Source organism: Hyla sarda, chromosome 6, assembly GCF_029499605.1.
Source record: "Hyla sarda isolate aHylSar1 chromosome 6, aHylSar1.hap1, whole genome shotgun sequence".
Taxonomy (NCBI): domain Eukaryota; kingdom Metazoa; phylum Chordata; class Amphibia; order Anura; family Hylidae; genus Hyla; species Hyla sarda.
In genome coordinates, this window is record NC_079194.1 from 251,901,840 (window position 1) to 251,924,458 (window position 22,619).

At 42.9% G+C, this 22,619-nt stretch overlaps 1 protein-coding gene across 4 annotated transcripts in view; it reads right to left on the minus strand.

Annotated features, from left to right (window-relative positions):
• Positions 1 to 22,619, minus strand: part of TSPAN4 (tetraspanin 4) — a 719,066-nt gene that overhangs the window by 663,944 nt on the left and 32,503 nt on the right. Inside the window, exon 3 of one of the 4 annotated variants that reach the window (XM_056526919.1) lies at positions 3,730 to 3,774. The exons of 2 other annotated variants lie outside the window; for them this stretch is intronic. The gene's annotated coding sequence lies outside the window, so the exon portion shown is untranslated. Of the gene's footprint in view, positions 1 to 3,667; positions 3,775 to 22,619 lie in introns of all 4 variants that reach the window. One more of the 4 variants, XM_056526918.1, reaches the window with a different exon arrangement.

A 22,619-nucleotide genomic window follows, 5' to 3' on the forward strand; every position in this document is an offset into this window, starting at 1 on the left:
TTCAGCGGCAGACAATTGTCCACCGCTGAAATTGCTCAGTGTGAACGGGTCTCGCGGAAGGACCCATTCACACTGGTGTTACAGTTCACAGAGTGGAATTCCGCGGGAATTACGTAGTGTGAATGCACCCTTACACTTTTCTGGCGTGATCAGAGTTACTTCAGCTACTGCATGTGCTGTGGCCCTCCTCAGCTTTAACATGATCAGTGGAATGATGGCAGGGCATACAACTGGTGAAGCTTCCCAAACACTGGATGCCATCTGCAATCATTACCTCTCTCAGAGGAGAGAGAAGAGTGACACCAATGAAGTGCCGCTCATCCCTGTATAATCGGTGCATTAGGACATCAGACCGTGCCGATTACACATTTATTCTTTGCAGATACCTTCATAGCAAGAACACTTTGACGTGCAATATTTGAAGACATTAGCTGAAAAATTCATTTCTTTAGTTCAAACAAAAAATAAATAAATAAATAAAAAAAACAACAGAAAAAATAAAGAACTCTTTTACCTGGGACACGTACTATTGAAATAATGTAATTATTGACACAGAATATATTAACCTTCTCCATGATCCTGACTAAATCTTAAAGTAGATATCTAGGATCACCCTGAAGACTCCTTTTAGTTTTTCATTCTTATGGTTTTTGGTTTGTAGATTACACCTCTTCTAATCTCACTAGTGGGATAGGTTATCGGAACATGAAACAATTCACAGCAGATTACAATTCAGTAAATACAGTACAGGTGCTTGAGATTTTTATGGAGAAATTGACCTGTGTTGCAGAGTTATATGTTAATTTCTGCTGAGGAAGGTGCACATACAGTCATGGCCGTAAATGTTGGCACCCCTTAAATTTTTCTAGAAAATTTAAAAAAGCAAATTGGTCATAATGTCACACCAAACTCCAAACATGGGCTGGACAAAATTATTGGCGCCCTTTCAAAATTGTGGAAAATAAGATTGTTTCAAGCATGTGATGCTCCTTTAAACTCACCTGGGGCAAGTAACAGATGTGAGCAATATAAAAATCACACCTGACATTTGAATGAAATGAAACGCTATGGCAGGAGACCCAGAAGGACCCCACTGCTGACATAAAAAAGCAAGACTACATTTTGCCAAAATCCTTCTGGGAAAACATCTTGTGGACAGATGAGACCAAGATAGAGCTTTTTGGTAAAGCACATCATTCTACTGTTTACCGAAAACGGAATGAGGCCTACAAAGAAAAGAACACAGTATCTACCGTGAAATATGGTGGAGGTTTAATGATGTTTTGGGGTTGTTTTGCTGTCTCTGGCACTGGGTGCCTTGAATGTGTGCAAGGCATCATGAAATCTGAGGATTACCAATGGATCTTGGGTCTTCCAGCAGGACAATGACCCCAAACATACGTCAAAAAGCACCCAGAAATGGATGGCAACAAAGCGCTGGAGAGTTCTGAAGTGGCAGCAATGAATCCAGATCTAAATCCCATTGAACACCTGTGGAGAGATCTTAAAATTACTGTTGGGAAAAGGCGCCTTCCAATAAGAGAGACCTGGTGCAGTTTGTAAAGGAAGAGTGGTCCAACATCCGGCTGAGAGGTGTAAGAAGCTTATTGATCGTTATAGGGAGCGACTGATTTCAGTTATTTTTTCCAAAGGGTGTGCAACCAAATATTACGTTAAGAGTGCCAATAATTTTTTCCAGTCCATTTTTGGAGTTTGGAGTGACATTATGTCCAATTTGCTTTTTTTCCTCCTTTTTTGATTTAGTTCCAATACACACAAAGGGAATAAACATGTGTATAGCAAAACATGTGTTACTGCAATCCTTTTCTGGGAGAAATACTTCATTTTCTTGAAACATTTCAGGGGTGCCAACATTTACAGCCACGACTGTATTTGTTGCAGATTTTCCCCGCTGAATTTAATGGAGGAAAAAAAATTATATTTTGGTGCATTTTGCTGCAGATTACTTTTTAAATTGATAAATTCAGATAAAAGTTCACCATAACAAAAAACAAAACAAAAACACACACACTATACTCCCCTATTTCTCCAATGCTCCCATGGCAACTGTACATCCGGCTCTCCGATGTTGAATAGTGTTAAAAATGTAACTTCTACAGAGGAACGAAGGCAGGCTGCAGTAATTGTATGTGTTGACGCATCATTGCTGAAAGCAAAATGTGAACAGAGCCATAGGGGACAAGGAAACCATTTTAAAGTTTATCTAAAAAAACTTTTTATATAATGTAGTTAATACCACAAAAATACTATCCATGCAGCTATTGTATGTGCGTCTCTGTGAGACAAACAAATACAGCAAGTGAGGGCAGGACAATTAGGGCTCTGTGCAGGCTTGTCAATCATCCTGCTGTGTGAGTCAGGAGCATGTCACAGAGCCTCACTGCACACAGAGCCCTGCTTGTCCTCACTGCACACAGAGCCCTGCTTGTCCTCACTGCACACAGAGCCCTGCTTGTCCTCACTGCACACAGAGCCCTGCTTGTCCTCACTGCACAGAGCCCTGCTTGTCCTCACTGCACAGAGCCCTGCTTGTCCTCACTGCACAGAGCCCTGCTTGTCCTCACTGCACAGAGCCCTGCTTGTCCTCACTGCACAGAGCCCTGCTTGTCCTCAGTGCACAGAGCCCTGCTTGTCCTCAGTGCACAGAGCCCTGCTTGTCCTCAGTGTACACAGCCCTGCTTGTCCTCACAGCAGAGCCCTGCTTGTCCTCACTGCACAGAGCCCCGCTTGTCCTCACCTGCACAGAGCCCCGCTTGTCCTCACCTGCACAGAGCCCCGCTTGTCCTCACCTGCACAGAGCCCCGCTTGTCCTCACTGCACAGAGCCCCGCTTGTCCTCACTGCACAGAGCCCCGCTTGTCCTCACTGCACAGAGCCCCGCTTTTCCTCACTGCACAGAGCCCCGCTTGTCCTCACTGCACAGAGCCCCGCTTGTCCTCACTTTTTCCTCACTTGCAGGGAAGGTCTGTGTCATTGAGGCTGGTCCTATGTTGCCACTGCTGCATGTGACGGATCACTCACAAATGTGGCAACATTACGTGGCCATTAACTACCACATGCAGGCGTGGTTTTTTCACACATTTGTCGGATGCCATATGGGACCATCCTAGTGACACAGCCTTTCCTGTGCAAACAGGGAGAAAGAAAAGGTTCTGTGCTGTGTTAGCATGCACCCTGCAAGTTGAGTCCCAGGGAGCGAGGACATGATGAAGGATTTTCAGCACCCAAAAATGAAGATGAACTTATTATCATAGTAGAAAAGCAGGAAACGTCCCAAAGGACAACTGATGCCGACGTATTTTGGGCACTTCCTGATCTAACAGCCATACGTTTCCCTACAGTGGCACTACAGGATAAATGCCGTATTACATGATAGTCATTCAAATAAATGCCATACAGGAACAAGTGCAATCCACCAAAGTTAGAGCAGCTTTCCAGAGCAGGAATCCCGTTCTATGACGTCTAGATGCTCTGACAAGACTCGTGTATAGACAACTCACAACATTTTTTGTCAACTGGTATGAAATAATGGATCATTTTGTGTCAATTCCTGCTTCCAACAGGAGGATGAGATAAACAAGATAATAAAAAATAAAAAAACAGCAAAAATAATATCGATTTAAAAGAAGAAAAAAAGCTTAACTCACACAAAGGAGTCACAGATATCTTATAAAGCAGGATTCATCATGTTCATTTTTCAGCCATTTACCTTCATTCCTATAAGCAGAATTTTTCCAGCTCAGTGGGTATTTTCCTATGTGTTGAAAAGTCAGAGAAAAAAAAACCCATAAAAGATCACGATGAGGCGGACATTGAATGATCAGAGGTAATAAATGTTTGCAAGTGGCAGATATAATAAACAGAAAAAATATCCGCTAGTTGGTACTTACAGCGGAGGACAATAGGAGGATTTAGTAAAAAAATATCCCTATTATAGGGATGACAGAAGTTGTACAGTATTTGTGAGCACAGCAGGGAGGGAAGAGAGGGATTTCTATTGCATGTTAACGCATAACTCGCTTTGATCCTGTTGATTTATCTTACTGACATTAAAGATTAGAGTCAAAAGACAGTACAGAGTCATCATCTGTACAGAGCGAGACAGGACATCCATCAGAGCGCCGTGTAATCCGCTCCTAAAGCCAACTAGCTGTGCAACTTAACACATTCAAGGCAGTCAGTATTGCCCTTTAAAATTCATCCCTATTCTCAGTAGGAATTCGGATCTAAAATTTTATTGTAATGAAATTCTCTATGGCCATCAATATTAAGATAGTTGAGGATTCCAAAAGTAGGACTCACATCTATAGTACTCCCTCAACTTACAATGGCCTCAACATACAATAGTTTCAACATACAATGGTCTTTTCTGGATCATTGTAACTTGAAACCAGACTCAACATACAATGTTATGGAATCTGTGAAACGTGTCAATGGCTGGAAGAGCTGACCAATCAGAATGGGCATTCACTGGTAAAACCCCTGTATTCCTAAAGTGTATGCACTGACTGGTGTCTGGTAGCGTCCCCTACAGTACAGGGAGGTATTACATGTTCTGTACTATTTACCTGTACCAGGATTAGCTGCTCCTTTGGACACCAGGTGAGGGCGGCTCCATGTTACTTTTTTAGGACATTGCGTGTTCTGTACAGGACCCTGAAGAAGCTCCTGTCCTCTACATAGACCAGTGTTTCCCAATGAGGGAGCCTCCAGCTTTTGCAAGACTACAACTTCCAGCATGCCCGGACAGCCGAAGGCTGTCCAGGCATGCTGGGAGTTGTAGTTTTGCAAAGGCTGTAGCCACCCTCTTTGGGAAACACTGACATAGACAGTGATTACAGCTCCCAGCAGATCTTTCTTACTTTTATATGTAAGGATTTGCTTTATCTGTATTAGGTATCTACTTATTTATCTTTAATCCTCACTTTCTCCTATTTTTGGATGACATTTTGTTGGCTTCACAACCAATTACCAGGTTACCATTGAGTTCTGGTTTCAACATACAATGGTTTCAACATAAAATGGTTGTCCTGGAACCAATTAAAGGGGTATTCCAGGCCAAAACTTTTTTTTATATATCAACTGGCTCCGGAAAGTTAAACAGATTTGTAAATTACTTCTATTAAAAAATCTTAATCCTTCCAATAGTTATTAGCTTCTGAAGTTGAGTTGTTGTTTTCTGTCTTACTGCTCTCTGATGACTCACGTCCCGGGAGCTGTGCAGTTCCTATGGGGATATTTTCCCATTATGCACAGCTCCCGGGACAAGACATCATCATTGAGCAGTTAGACAGAAAACTTCAGAAGCTAATAACTATTGGAAGGATTAAGATTTTTTTAATAGAAGTAATTTACAAATCTGTTTAACTTTCTGGAGCCAGTTGATATATATAAAAAAAAGGTTTTGCCTGGAATACCCCTTTAATATTGTAACTTGAGGGACCACTGCATTTAGAGTAATATCATTACTGGTTATGAACAGTATTACTCTGATGCCATATTTGGAGCCGATAAGGAATTTTTTCTCCCCATCAGGGCAATTGGCATCAACCTCATATGGATTTTTTGCCTTCCTCTGGATCAACACAGCAGTGACACAATAGGGATATAGGTTGAACTTGATGGACTCTGGTCCTTTTTTTTTTATCTTATGAACTATGTAATTTCTCACATATCCTGTAGATACACCATAAATGCCCATACAGGAATATCCCTTTAAACCTCTGTGAACTGAGACAAACAATCTTTGTAGGCTTATGTTTTGTGAGAATATACACAGGCAGCTGATTTTGCTAGGGTCAGTCAGGCATTAGTGCTGCAGGGGGAATTTTGTATTACATGGCATTATATTATACACAGACGTCTCTCGGTTCTGGCTTACAGGGGACAACCCCTTTTATGACGTCCCTATGTTTTTATGAGACAACCCCTTTAACAACAGTCATTTATATGGCATTAAAGTACAAAAAAAATGATTCATTTCTCAATAACAACCATATATAACAATTCTACTCTGCTATTTACCCACTTCAACCATAATTGCTTAATAAAATATCAACACAGACAAGTACACACACCAGCTGTTAAAATGTAAAAAGGAGGAATTCTAATGGAAAAAACATACAATAAAATGTTCCGTTATGTAAATCCCAGTTCATGAACTTGAAAGTGTTTAGAATTTCTTTCAATAAAAACCCTTCATACACGAAAATGGGTCTTCAATCTAAACACCTTTTGTTTAATGGATTTCAATCCACTTACACAGAAAAACAAATACAATTTATACAAGGCTAGAGGGACACACAGTCAGTTCTCCACATACAAACAGCGCAGCCGAATGAACGCCATAAAACATCCAGAGAAGACCTTGTTATGTGCTATCTGGACTTATGCAATGTCAAGAATGAATGACGTAGCAGTGTACTGGCCATGGATACTAATGCAAAAATAACAGATTATCTCAAGAGGATGTTATAGGAGACATTTTTAATTTACATTGCCTGTCAATTATACTTCGGCAGAAATGTTACCCTTGTTATGGTTGGACAAATGTAAGAATCCCACTCCTACTTTTTATCAGATACAAAGTACAACTCATTAGCATATACCATTTATCAAGCCAAGGATATCCAGTTTAGGTTTTGATAAATGTTAATTTATTTTTGTCCCAAAGGAAACATTTCAGAACATATGGAAATTATAATAGAGATTTACAATCTGGCCGTATTTGACATGAACATTCTAGAGACTTGTAGTGGTTATTGTATCAGGGTAAAACGGGTAAAGGAAAACTGTCACTAAACTCCCCCTGCACTAACCAGAGGTACTGGCTGGTAGTGTGGGGGATGTGAAGGAAATTAGAAGGTTAATCCATATTATTTGTAATCTCAGTAGTAGTCATCATTTAAGGATTATCTTCTCTTCTATATTCTATAGACAGTATACTCCTATAGGCTTAGGACATTGTATCTGACCCCAAACAGATTGTAGTCAGCAGTATTGAACAATGAATGGTAGGTTTATCTACTTATTGTGTGTCTTGAAATAGGAAGTTGGAAAAGGTGAAATACGTCAAGACGTGCAATTAGGGAGAGGACATGTAGCCATTTCCTCCAGACACTATGACATCTCAATGCACATATGAAATGTATATGGAAATGATCGGATGGGAATGTGCAGATAACATAATTTGCTGATTGTTACATTATTGTCTAGGTTGGTATTGTAGTTGGCTCAGTGCAAAATTTTGCCTTTAAAAGAAATCTCTTCTCAACTAATAAACAGAACATTTATTTCACTATTCTGGTGCATAGAGTCAGTATTTGTTCTCCAGTCCTGAATTAACTTCTCCATTTGACTCACAGCAAGGATGACTCTGGGATTTTTCCCTAACAGGGACTCTGATCAATATGCTGCCTGCAATGTCCAGATCCGTCCCGTCGTTCACCCGCTATCTTCATTATTCTTGTTATGCAAAATCATCTAACTGGCACAGGCAGGGTTACAAGGCTCCATCTGGCACTGTGAAGTCAGCGCTGCTCGTCCGCAGCACCGCCCGGCTTATGAATATTCATCGCCTCAGCCTCTCCCTCTCCTCCCGGCTCTGTACAGGACTCCACTGTGCTGAGGCTGCTTCCTGTGTACACAGGAAGTGGCACATGCGCAGCGGAGTCCTGTAAAGAGCGGGGAGGAGAGGCGGAGGGAGGGGATGAATATTCATAAGACGGGCAGTGCTGAGGACGAGTGGCGCTGACGTCACAGTGCTAGATGGAGCCTTGTAACCCCGCCCGTGCCAGTTAGAAGATCATTGGCATATCAAGAAAAATGAAGATAACGGGCGAACGGTGGGACGGAACCAGGCATTGTAGGCAGCATATTAATGAGCGTCCCCTGCACTACCAGCCAGTACCTCTGGTCAGTGCAGGGGGAGTTTAGTGACAGTTTTCCTTTAAGCTCAATCATGTGTAAAGTGATATCTGTTTAGTTATAGTGCAGGGATGTGGAATTTCTATCGCCCGACGCCCGGGACTAGCAGTTTTGGGCGCCGGGCAGGTGAATTTGTCCGGCCCTTAGCCCGGCTTCGGGCAAGCAGGGCCGGACCTGACAAGTGCGGCGCGATCTGCAGTCTGTATGGAGCGGGCTCCCGACTCCTGCCCGCTCCATACTCTGCAGCCTGTGTCCTCTGAAGCAGAGCAGGGGAGATGAGAAGCTGTGTATTTGTCTTCTCTTCCCTCCTCTGCAGACGTGCGGGGGGAGATGAGTGGCGTGGCTTCTTGCTCCCCGTGCAGACCTGCGTCCTCTGCCTTCACTCCCCCCAGCTGTAGCTTTGGAGAGCTGAGGGAAGGAGGCGCGTCTGCACGGGGAGATGCATGCGGCGCTCTGCAGTATGTATGGAGCGGGCTCGGGATTCCTGCCCGCTCCATACTCTGCAGCCCCCGGCTGTTCTCAGTAGCCGGGGGCCGCCGCTAATAGCCAGCATGCGGCGATTGCTGCGGCTGGCTATTAACTCAAAGCTGACAGCGGCGTCTTAAGGGACATGTGAATGCTCCCTGGTGGGCTAGTGGGGGTGGATCGCCCCCCCGCAGCGCGATCGCAGGGGGGCGATCCACTATGGAGGTAGCCGGAGGACTTACCTCTGCTTCCTCCTGTCCCGGCTCTGTCATTGATAGATCCTGGCTGGACCAGGCTCTTTCAATGGATCACAGAGCACACAGATTAATAGAGTTCAATAGAACTCTATTCATCTGTCAGAGGAATCTGATGATTCCTCATATAAGTAAGTGTAAAAAAAAAAAAAATTAAAAAAATTAAAAAGTTTTAATAAAAGTTTGAAAGACACACATTAACCTAGTGGTCTTCAAACTGTGCCCCTCCAGATGTTACAAAACTATAATTCCCAGCATGCCAGGACAGCCGTTGGCTGTCCGGGCATGCTGGGAGTTGTAGTTTTGCAACATCTGGAGGGCCACAGTTTGAAGACCACTGCATTAACCCCTTCCATGTTAAAAGTTCAAATCACCCCCTTTTCCTATATAAAAACATGCAAACATAATAAAAATAAACATATTTGGTATCGCTTCGTGCGTAATTGTACAACCTATTAAAATATAACATTATGTATCCCGTACGGTAAATGTAATAAAAATACCAAACCACAGATTTGCAATTTTTATAATATCCCAGAAAAAAAAGTTAAAAAGCGATTAAAAAGTCAGATCAATACCAAGATGGTACCGATACAAAAACAGATTATGGCGCAAAAAATGAGCCCTCATACAGCCTGGTATGCGGAAAAAAAATAAAGCTACAGGGGTTAAAAAATGGCAATGAAAAAATTTGAAAACTTTCAGAATTAGTAAAACATGACGTAAACGATACAAATCTGGTATTGCTGTAATCAGGCGCCTAAAGTATAAAACTAACATGTTACCTCAACCACAAGGTAAATGGCGCAGAAAAGAAAAACCACCAAATCTGCTAAATTATCTTTTACTATTTCAATTTCACTTCACCGATAATTATATATATATATATATATATATATATATATATATATATATATATATATTTGGTTCGGAGAATATGTTATTGAAAAATTAAAAGGTATCCTTATAGTAGGTAGTTATGGCTATTATAGGGCGAGGAGGAAAAAATCAGAGCGTAAAAGCGAAAATTGGCCCGGACAAGTGGATCGTCATGAGGGACAAGTAGATTTTGCTCCATTTTAGTCCCGTGGACAAGTAGTTTTTTATAAAATTTCCACACCCCTGTAGTGTAAGAGGATCGGGGAGACGCTGACATGCAAAGGGTCCCTTTATTATCATCTGTCATTACTAAACCTTGCTTGTTGTCTATCCTTGGGTCTTTGATCAGACCTGATCACCTGGACTAATCTAACTCAATACTCATTAAAAAAGCTACATTAAAAGTACTCATACACATTAGAACAAAATTTATGAAAATGCTTCTGTTGGTTTGGACGCTCAGAGATCGGCCTAGTTGGACTTAATTTTTGGTTGATACCTTTCACTCAACAAGGATCTTTCAGCAAAAAAATATTCTATAATGGCCAATTATAGCAACTATAATGGTTAATATAATAATATTAGCAAATTAGCAAAATTATAGTTTATCAGACAATTGTTTATTCAACAATTGTTCAACCATCAACCTAGTAATATAGTTACTTTTGACTTAAAATGTAGAAAACAAAGACAGGCGGGAAGGCAAAAACATATAACTTTAAAAAGGCAAACTTCCCTGGGCTGAGAGCTGCACTACAGGACATAGACTGGGGGGAGGTGTTGTCAAATACTGATACAGAAGGTAAATGGGACATCTTGAAATCAACTCTAAATAACTATACAGCTAAATATATACCAAAGGGGAACAAATATAAACGATTAAAACTAAATCCTACATGGCTGACAAATTATGTTAAAAGAGCAATAAACAACAAAAAAAATAGCCTTCAAATAATACAAATCTGATGGGTCAGCGATAACATTTAAACAGTACAAAGCTTAATAAAATCTGTAAAAATGTAATCAAAACGAGAGACAGGTGGCCAAAGAAAGCAAAACTAATCCTAAATATTTTTTTAGATATATAAATGCAAAAAAAAACAAGGACAGAGCATGTAGGACCCCTTAATAATGATAATGGGGAGGTTGTCACAGGCGATCAAGAGAAGGCGGAGCTACTGAATGGGTTCTTTAGTTCTGTATATACTATGGAAGAAGGAGCTGACATTGGACAGGTCAGTGCTGGTAACACATCATGTAATGTACTGAACTGGCTTAATGTAGAGATGGTACAAGGTAAGTTAAGTGATATAAATGTAAGCAAATCCCCAGGACCGGATGGACTACACCCAAGAGTTCTTAGAGAGGTAAGTTCAGTAATATCTGTACCCTTGTTCATGATATTTAGAGATTCTCTGGTGTCTGGTATTGTGCCAAGGGACTGGCGCAAGGCGAATGTGGTACCAATCTTCAAGAAGCGCTCTAGGTCTTCGCCAGGCAATTATAGACCGGTAAGTTTAACGTGCATTGTGGGTAAATTGTTTGAAGGACTTATAAGGGATTACATACAGGAATACATAGGGGATAATTGTATTATAAGTGATAGCCAGCATGGGGTTTACTAAGGATAGAACTTGTCAAACCAATCTAATTTGCTTTTATGAAGAGGTGAGTAGAAGCCTTGACAGAGGAATGGCTGTGGATATAGTGTTTCTGGATTTTGCTAAAGCGTTTGATACTGTCCCTCATAGACGTCTGACAGGTAAGTTAAGGTCTTTGGGTTTGGAAATTTTAGTTTGTAACTGGATTGAACACTGGCTCATGGATCGTACCCAGAGAGTGGTGGTCAATGATTCGTACTCGGATTGGTCCCCGGTTATTAGTGGTGTACCCCAAGGTTCAGTACTGGGCCCGCTGCTGTTTAATTTATTTATCAATGATATAGAGGATGGTATTAACAGCTCTGTTTCTATCTTTGCAGATGACACCAAGCTTTGTAGCACAGTACAGTCTATAGAGGATGTGTATAAGTTACAAGATGACTTGGATAGACTAAGTGTCTGGGCATCCACTTGGCAAATGAGGTTCAATGTGGATAAATGTAAAGTTATGCATCTGGGTACTAATAACCTGCATGCATCGTATGTCTTAGGGGGGATTAAACTGGCAGAGTCACTGGTAGAGAAGGATCTGGGTGTACATGTAGATCACAGACTACAGAATAGCATGCAATGTCAGGCTGCTGCTTCCAAAGGCGGCAGGATATTGTCATGTATAAAAAGAGGCATGGACTCAAGGGACAGGGACATAATACTCCCCCCTTTATAAAGCATTGGTACGGCCTCACCTGGAATATGCTGTTCAGTTTTGGGCACCTGTTCATAAAAGGGACACTGCGGAGTTGGAAAGGGTGCAGAGACGCGCGACTAAACTAATATGGGGCATGGATCATCTTAGCTATGAGGAGCGATTAAAGGAGTTACAATTGTTTAGTCTTGAGAAGAGACGTTTAAAGGGGTAGTCCAGTGGTGAAAAACTTATCCCCTATCCTAAGGATAGGGGATAAGTTTGAGATCGCGGGGGGTCCGACCGCTGGGGCCCCCTGCGATCTCTCTGTACGGGGCCCCGGCTCTCCGCCGAGATAGCGGGTGTCGACCCCCGCACGAGGCGGCGGCCGACACGCCCCCTCAATACATCTCTATGGCAGAGCCGGAGATTGCCGAAGGCAGCGCTTCGGCTCTGCCATAGAGTTGTATTGAGGGGGCGTGTCGGCCGCCGCCTCGTGCGGAGGTCGACACGCCCCCTTCCAGCGGGCTGTCGGGGCTCCGTACAGAAGATCGCAGGGGGCCCCAGCGGTCGGACCCCCCGCGATCTGCAACTTATCCCCTATCCTTAGGATAGGGGATAAGTTGCTCACCACTGAATCACCACTGGACTACTCCTTTAAGGGGGGATATGATAAACGTATATAAGTATATTAATGGCCCATACAAAAAATATGGAGAAAAACTGTTCCAGGTTAAATCCCCCCCAAAAGGACAAGGGGGCACTCCCTCCATCTGGAGAAGAAAAAGTTTAGTCTCAAGGGGCGACACGCCTTCTTTACCATGAGAACTGTGAACTTATGGAAAAGTCTACCTCAGGAACTGGTCACAGCAGGAAAAATTAACAGCTTTAAAACATGATTAGATACATTCCTGGAACAAAATAACATTAATGCTTATAAAGAAATATAAAATCCCATCCCTTCCCCAATATCGCGCCACACCCCTACCCCTTAATTCCCTGGTTGAACTTGATGGACATATGTCTTTTTTCGACTGTACTAACTATGTACCTATGTAACTATTTCTATCTGATAGGTATGGCCGCCTTTAGAGGTTATAGTAGGAAATAAAAGAAGTACCACTAGGATTCAGTCCATCCAAACAATAGGTAATTTCATGTATGCAGGGTCAGGTTCCAGCCTTCACAGACCCCCCCCCCCCCCCCCCGACACATTATAGCAAAAATAGAAAAAAAATTATGCTTTTATTATTATTTATTTATTTTATCCTACCTTTAAAGACCATTAACGATCTATAGCCAGTTTCAATAAACAACAACATTGTTATTACACTACATAAAAGCAGCTCAAGGACATACTATGTCATGATGTCTGTCTTTACAGTGCATGCACTTAGGAGGACACTGTGCTCTGTCTCCTCCAGGACAATACGAAAACCATTTAAAAATCTTTCTAGGAATTGTATTATTTATCGTAGCAAACAATCACCGTTGTTCAGCCCTGGATTGGATGATGAATAGTCTCTGAACTGAATGATGAACATACTCCGTAATACTGCCCTTGTACATAGTCACGTTTACCAGGGAACATGCTCTTCAAATTTAAATATGTTTAACTGCACTTGTCCAGCTTACAGAGGGTGGGATATCCTGAATGTTTTGGACTTTGGTAGAAGAAATCCCACCTCATTGCTGTAAGCTGCTGTTTGCAATCTGTCTGTCACTTGGTAGACACCAGGGAAAATCACTCCCAGGTCATGATGCCTATGGGTCCACTACCTGGAAGGGAGTTCTGTAGCACATATTTCCCATTGTTAATAGATTGGACTTTTCTAAGGCATTTAATACTGTGCCACACAAAAGGTTGGCCCACAAAATGAGGGTGCTGGGACTAGGGGGGATGGAATGTAAATAGGTTAGCAAATGGTTCAGTAATGGGAAGCAGAGGGTGGGAATCAATGGAAATTACTCTGGTTTGGTGACAAGTGAGGACCACTGGGGTCAGTACTGGGTCCACTTCTATTCAACATGATTATTAATGACCTTGTAGAAGGATTACAGAGTAGAATCTCAATATTTGCAGATGGAACTAAACTAGGTGATCACCACATAGAAGGATAACATAATATTACAGAGGGATCTGGTGAAGCTGGAGGCCTGGGCCAGGTGCCGGGGCCGAAAACATCACACTACCGTTCAGCCCATCGTCTGCTGAAGCGGGACTTCGCTGCATCTGGTGATTGGAGTGCAGTATGACTCACCGATCACCAGAAACCAGGAAGAGTATCGTGGCAAGCAGGTTACCGGAGGAGTGATGGCAGGTACGCATCTCTATTTTTTTTTTTTTTTACTGCTGGCAATCTGAATGAAAATTTTTACATCCTGGAATACTCCTTTTATCCCTTAAATAGGCAGGGATTTTTCATTTTTGCACTCTCATTTTTTCATTCTCAACTTAATAAACTTTCTTTTTTTTTTACCTACAGACACGGATAAAGGGCTTGTTTTTGCAACACCAATTGTACTTTGCAATGACATCCTTCATTTTGCCAAAGCTACAGTGAAACAAAAAAAAAAAAATGTAAAAAAAATTACACATCTTTATTTTATAGATCCATATGATTAAAATTGATATAGTAAAATATGAACCCAATTGATATAGTTTGTTTTACTTCACTACTCTGAAAAAATTATAACTTTATGTATGAAAATTAGTATGCTTAAAATTGTCATCTTCTGACCCCTAAAACTATTTAATTTCTCAGTATACAGGGCTATACAGGGCTCATTTTTGCATTGTCTGTAGTTTTTATTGGTACCATTTTTGTTTTAATAGGACTTTTTGATCACTTTTCATTTAATTTATTTCTACTATATGACTAAAAATACACAATTCTGGACTTGGTTCACATTTATGCCATTGACCGTGCGGTTTAATTAACATTATATTTTAATATTTTGGACCAGCATAAGAAAAATACTGCATCACTTTTGCAAAAACAGCAGGAGTCTTGTCCGCAAGTCATGTTTAATACTGCAGCTCAGGCCCATTCACTTTAAAGGGATTCTCCGGTGGTTACACATCTTATCCCCTATCCAAAGGATAGGGGATAACATGCCTGATCGCGGGAGTCCCGCAGCTGGGGACGCCCGTGATCATGCACGCGGCACCCCGTTTCTAATCATTCCCCGGAGCGTGTTCGCTCCGGGTCTGATTACGGGCGACTACAGGGCCGGCGGCGTGTGACGTCACGCCTGCTCCCCCGTGTGACGTCACGCTCCGCCCCTCAATGCAAACCGACGGGAGGGGGCGTGATAGCTATCACGCCCCCTCCCATATGCTTGCAATGAGGAGCGGAGCGTGACATCACACGCCGCCGGCCCTGTAGTCGCCCGTAATCAGACCCGGAGCGAACACGCTCCGGGGACTGATTACAAATGGGGTGCCGCGTGCATGATCGCAGGCGTCCCCAGCGGCGGGACTCCCACGATCAGGCATCTTAACTCCTATCCTTTGGATAGGGGATAAGATGTGCAAGCACCTGAGAACCCCTTTAATGAAGCCAAACTGCAACCTGTAGACAAGAGTGGCTCTGTTTTTGCAAAAGAAAAGCAATATTTTTCTTATCCTGGACAACACCTTTAAATGGGCACTGTCATGAAATCAAAAAATTTATATGTTGTAGTACTTAAGTACAACAACATATCTCTAATATACTTTAATAAAAAAAATGATTTTAAAATCACTTTTAAATTCGGCCACTAGGGGTCGCCCTCCTAGTGGCCGAATGCATTAGGCAGTGACGTCACTAATTAATTTTGACTTGTTGAAGCCTGGTTACGAGTCGTAATTCATTCACTGCGGTGCTCGCTCCCGCCTGTCAATCAGCTTTGAAAGAAGAGGACGCGCGCAGGCTCCCTGGCAGGCCCCGGCGACAGGTAAAAATATCTATGTTGTGTCTGTTTTCAAGGTGTTTTTGTGCTTTTGCGGGGGGAGGGGAGGGGGGGTAGTGGGTTGGCGCAGAGGGGCCAGGGGGGTTGCAGGCTGCGCGGCGGGAGCGGGATGTGCGGCCATTCACCTATACAGTATGCCTCCAGTTGTTTCCCCACTACAACTCCCAGCATGCCCTGACAGCCAATAGATGTTAGGGCAAGCTGGGAGTTGCAGTGGGGAAACAGCTGGAGATACACTGAATAGGTAAACTAAGGGGGGGGGGTGGGGAGTGAGTTGAGCGGCGCAACGGGGGGGGGGGGGGTTGCGGGCTGCGCGGCGGGGAGCGGGATGTGCACAGCGATCACAGATACTGTTTTCAGCTATACAGTATGCCTCCAGTTGTTTCCCCACTACAACTCCCAGCATGCCCTGACAGCCAATAGATGTCAGGGCAAGCTGGGAGTTGCAGTGGGGAAACAGCTGGAGGCACCCTGTATAGGTAAACTACGGGCGGAAGTGTCGGCCCCAGCAGGCATCAGTGACATGGTGCCTGCTGGGGAAGTCTGCCTGGTCGTGAGCACACTACCAGGCAGACAAAAAGGCATTTTTTAATATGTAAAAAAAATAAAATTAAAGGCAGGGAGGGGATTAGGGATAGATGAGTAATAGGCAGGGACAGAAAAAAGAAAAAAAAGTGATGGTGGGAGCTACCCTTTAACCCCTTGAGGACGGAGCCCATTTTCACCTCTAGGACGAAGCCCTTTTTTGCAAATCTGACCACTGTCACTTTAAACATTAATAACTCTGGAATGCTTTTAGTTATCATTCTGATTCTGAGATTGTTTTTTCGTGACATATTCTACTTTAACTTAGTGGTAAAATTTTGTGGTAACTTGCATCCTTTCTTGGTGAAAAATTCCCAAATTTGATGAAAAAATTAAAAAAATTTCATTTTTCTAACTTTGAAGCTCTCTGCTTGTAAGGAAAATGGATATTCCAAATATTTTTTTTTTTGGATTCACATATACAATATGTCTACTTTATGTTTGCATCATAAAAGTGACTAGTTTTTACTTTTGGAAGACACCAGAGGGCTTCAAAGTTCAGCAGCAATTTTCCAATTTTTCACAAAATTTTCAAACTCGCAATTTTTCAGGGGCCAGTTCAGGTTTGAAGTGGATTTGAAGGGTCTTCATATTAGAAATACCCCATTAATGACCCCATTATAAAAACTGCACCCCCCCAAAGTATTCAAAATGACATTCAGTAAATGTTTTAACCCTTTAGGTGTTTCACAGGAAAAGCAGCAAAGTGAAGGAGAAAATTCAAAATCTTCATTTTTTACACTCGCATGTTCTTGTAGACCCAATTTTTGAATTTTTACAAGGGGTAAAAGGAGAAAATGTATACTTATGTTTGTAGCCCAATTTCTCTCGAGTAAGGACATACCTCATATGTCTATGTAAAGTGTTCGGCGGGCGCAGTAGAGGGCTCAGAAGCGAAGGAGCGACAAGGGGATTTTAGAGAGTACGTTTTTCTGAAATGGTTTTTGGGGGGCATGTCACCTTTAGGAAGCCCCTATGGTGCCAGAACAGCAAAAAAAAAACACATGGCATACCATTTTGGAAACTAGACCCCTTGAGGAACGTATCAAGGGATAAAGTGAGCCTTAATACCCCACAGGTGTTTCACGACTTTTGCATATGTAAAAAAAAAAAAAAAAAATTCACTAAAATGTGGGTTTCCCCCCCAAATTTCACATTTTTGCAAGGGTTAATAGCAGAAAAGACCCCCCAAAATTTGTAACCCCATCTCTTCTGAGTATGGAGGTACCCCATAAGTGGACCTGAAGTGCACTACGGGCGAACTAGAATGCTCAGAAGGGAAGGCGTCATATTTGGCTTTTTGAGAGCAAATTTTGCTCGGGGGGCATGTCGCATTTAGGAAGCCCCTATGGTGCCAGAACAGCAAAATAACCCCCACATGGCATACCATTTTGGAAACTAGACCCCTCACAGAATGTAATGAGGGGTACAGTGAGCATTTACCCCCCACTGGTGTCTGACAGATCTTTGGAACAGTGGGCTGTGCAAAATTTTTCATTTTCACGGACCACTGTTCCAAAGATCCGTCAGACACCTGTGGGGTGTAAATTCTCACTGCACCCCTCATTACATTCCGTGAGGGGTGTAGTTTCCGAAATGGGGTCACATGTGGGTGTGTTTTTTTTTTGCGTTTGTCAGAACCGCTGTAACAATCAGCCACCTCTGTGCAAATCCCCTCAAATGTACATGCGCACTCTCCCTTCTGGGCCTTGTTGTGCGCCCCCAGAGCACTTTGCGCCCACATATGGGGTATCTCCGTACTCGGGAGAAATTGTGTTAGAAATTTTGGGGGGCGTTTTTCCCTTTTACCTCTTGTGAAAATGAAAAGTATAGGGCAACACCAGCATGTTAGTGTAAACATTTTTATTTTTTTACACTAACATGCTGGTGTAGACCCCAACTGTTCCTTTTCATAAGGGGTAAAAGGAGAAAAAGCCCCCCAAAATTTGTTAGGCAATTTCTCCCGAGTACGGCGATACCCCATATGTGACCCTATTCTGTTGCCTTGAAATACGACAGGGCTCCAAAGTGAGAGCGCCATGTGCATTTGAGGCATGAATTAGGGACTTGCATAGGGGTGGACATAGGGGTATTCTACGCCAGTGATTCCCAAACAGGGCGCCTCCAGCTGTTGCTAAACTCCCAGCATGCTTGGACAGTCAATTGCTGTCCAGAAATGCTGGGAGTTTTTGTTTTGCAACAGCTGGAGGCTCCATCTTAGAAACACTGCCGTACAATACGTTTTTAATTTTTATTGGAGAAGGGGGGTGGGGGGGCAGTGTACGTGTGTATATGTAGTGTTTTACTCTTTATTTTATGTTAGTGTAGTGTAGTGTTTTTAGGTTACATTCACACTGGCGGCGGATTACACTGAGTCTCCCGCTAGGAGTTTGAGCTGCGGCGGAAAATTTGCCGCATCTCAAATTTGCAGCGGGGAACTCACTGTAATCTGCCGCCAGTGTGAATGTAGCCTGTACATTCACACGGGAGGGGGGTCAAAACTACAACTCCCAGCATGCACTGACAGACCATGCATGCTGGGAGTTGTAGTTTTGCAACAGCTGGAGGCACACTGGCTGGAAAACCTTGAGTTAGGTTATATGACCTAACTCAGTATTTTCCAACCAGTGTGCCTCCAACTGTTGCAAAACTGCAACTCCCAGCATGTACTGATTGCGGAAGGGCATGCTGGGAGATTTAGTTATGCAATGGCTGGAGGCACGCAAGTACAACTCCCAGCATGCCAAGACAGCCTTATGCTGTTCCTGAATGCTGGGAGTTGTAGTTTTGCAAGATTTAGAGGGGTTCAAGTTGTAAATCACTGTCCAGTGGTCTCAAAACTGTGGCCCTCCAGATGTTGCAAAACTACAACTCTCAGCATGCCCAGCCAGCAAACTGCTGTCTGGGCATGCTGGGAGTTGTAGTTTTGCAACATCTGGAGGGCCACGGTTTAGAGACCACTGTAAACTGTGGCCCTCCGGATGTTGCTAGGCAACAACTCACCTAGCAGGACCCAGAAGCCGCTGCCGCCGCCGCACGTGGGGGATCCCCGCATGGAGGATCGCGATCCGGGATCCAGGTAGGGACCTTCGGCGCCGACCCTCCCTGGACGCTTCCCCCGTTTTGCCCGGACACCGATAGGTGGGCAGAGCGGGGGAACCGAACTTTAACCCCCCCTCCCCCGGTCTGCTATCGGTCGGTCCCTCGGCCGACCAATAGCAGGGATAGGAGGGGTGGCAACCCTGCCACCAAACTCCTATCCCTTTAGGGGGATCTAGGGTGTCTCGGACACCTACGATCCCTCTTATTTTCCGGGTCACCAGATAACAGCAGTCATCCCGGTCTTATCACCTCTACTGGTGACGCGGCGCTCCCGGAACCCCGCGACGTACATGTACGTCGCCGCGCGCCAAGTGACATTTTGCGGCGCCGTACATGTACGTCGCTCGTCGTGAAGGGGTTAAGGACCAAGGGCGTACCTAAAAAAAAAAAAATAATAAATAAAACAATGGCCAAGTGTATGGATCTAAGCCACTTTGAGAAGAGCCAAACTGTGATGGCTAGATGGTCAGGTCAAAGCATGTCCAGAATGGAAGTCTTGGGAGGGGGGGTTCCTGATATGCAGCTGTTAGTATCTACTTAAAGTAGAGAAGGAAAAGCAACCAGTGAACTAGAATCTGTGGCCAAAGTTCACTGCTGCAAACTGGGAGAGAATGCTAGTCAGTCTGGTCTGAAAGAAGAGCTACAGTAGCACAAATTACTTTAAAGTAAAAATACACTAATTTAACAAAAACAGAAGGTCATGTTGTCCAGTGTCCATGTTGTCCCCTATCTACCGACAAAATACATCTACAACGAACAAGGTAGTTTCAGAACTGGACCACAGAGGAATGAGGTTGTCTTATCTTATATACCATGTAGGCACCTAAAGAATAGATATCACAAGCATGCACTATGGGAAGAAGACAATTCAGCATTGTGGCAGTGTGATGCTCTGGGCAAGGATATACATTGGGTCTTAGAATTCATGTTGATGATACTTTGATATGTACAACCTGGTTTCATGGCACCAAAATACCATAACAGCAGTGGTCTCTGTCAGCAGAATATCACCCTGCCAAATGGTAAAAATTGTTGACTAATGGAACTAAAGAACGTGACAATTTCAAGTTCAAGGTGTTGTCTTGGCCTCCATGTTCCACAGATCTTAGTCTGAATGACTGTGGGATATGCTTAAAGGGGTATTCCTGTCTTCGACATCTTATCCTCTATCCAAAGGATCTTCGAGATCTCGGTGAGCTACCGGCATTCTGTGCTGGGTGCTGTTACAGAGATGGAGATGTGACGTCGCGCCAGGCCCACCTCGTGATGTCACCTTCATCCATGTTTATGAAAGGGGGCATAACCCCTGCGATCAGACATCTTATTCCCTATCCTTTGGATAGGGGATAAGATATCTGAGGCCAGATGTCTAATCCATGGAAGCCCCGTCTCACAACCTATAGAAATTAAAGGATCTGCTAACGTTTTGGTGTTAGATACCACAGGAGCATGTATAGTTGTTGCTGAGAGTATGCACAGAAGCAGCAGCACAGTATTAAAATGTTGTAATGTTTTGGCTGGCAGATTGTTCCCACTGGTCTGCAGCCTGTCATGACATGCTGGGGGTATAGTTTTACCAGGACTGGACAGAGACAGAAGAGGCCCATCGGCAGGTACAATATATGGTTCCCTTGCTCTCCAACTTCTAATAATGAGGGTGGAGTAGCATAATATACATTGCCTCACCAATGCACAATCCATCAGTAGTTAGTGGGAGCCATGCAGAGAGATAACCATCTTCACCAATGGCCTGCGCTCGAAGTCCCCAGACACTGATGTGCGCTGTTATAAGACTTTGGAGGGCTACAGACTTAATGATGACTGAACAGGCAGAGACCTCTATTCCTTAACTGATGTAGTCATGTAGACCATTAGCTGTACTTCTTATCTCTTCTGGCAAGGTTTATACTTGTGCATAGCCCCATAAGACACAGCTATTTCTCTCCATCATATGTTGTGGTATCATGCTTTATCCTTTCTTAATTTTAATTTGGGTGGAAGTGCTCTTTATGGAGACTATGTTGTGTTACATGAGTGTATGGCATACTATGGGACCACAAGGGACTATCAGATAAAAACCAAAAGTGTATTTGTAATATATTTATACAGTTAAGTCTGTCTGTGAACAAACCAACAGCTCCACACATTCCCGTCAGTATATAGGTTATTGCCTTTATTACAGTACATACATTTATAAGTGAGCTTTACTTGCTTCCAGCAATCCTCTCTTATTTGTTTGTGGTTCCTATAGGGAGAGAAGTCCACAAAAGCTTGACCTTTTTTTTTTTAAGGGGCCCCATATAAAACGGGTAGATAGTTACTTAATAGTTCATAAATAAGGTTGCACATGAAGTATAACCCATTGTCATAACACGCTTATTGTTGTAAGTCTTATGGTTTTTACTATTATCTAAGGTTTAAATAATCATTTTCTGCATCGCATACATCAGATATATGAATATAGTCCTACAAATCTTTGCCTTTCTGACCTACTCCTTGTACAATTAAGGTTTTGGGGCATTAGCAATGTCACCAGGAAGCTTTACAGAAACATAAAATTCTGTATTGCAGGAAATCAAAAAAAGTTGCATGTAAAAAATTCCATACAAAAGTTTTCTCAATGTGAAGAGATGAACCTGGCACAGAGCTCACAAGTGCTATGGGTATAAAAGTGGCGTTGGCTTATAAAATAAAAACACTGTTTATTATAATTTATTTGTCAAGTAGAAGCTAAAAGCTTTCCAAGCTCCACAAGGTCAAGTGAACTATGTACACTGCGATAAAAGTATCTACTGTGTTAGTCTATAATTCTAAGGCAGGAGTGCACAACCTGCAGTCTACAATACCGTTCTGTGCAGCCGTCACCATCAAGACCCAGACATGCTAGTTTACAAATAAAAGGCTGTCAAAAGATAGAAATAGACATAGAAACATAGAATGTGTCGGCAGATATGAACCATTTGGCCCATCTAGTCTGCCCAATAATTTGAATCCTATCAATAGTCCTTGTCCCTATCTTATATGAAGGATAGCCTTATGCTTATCCCATGCATGCTTAAATTCCTTCACTGTATTTGCAGCGACCACTTCTACAGGAAGACTATTCCATGCATCCACTACTCTCTCAGTAAAGAAATACTTCCTGATA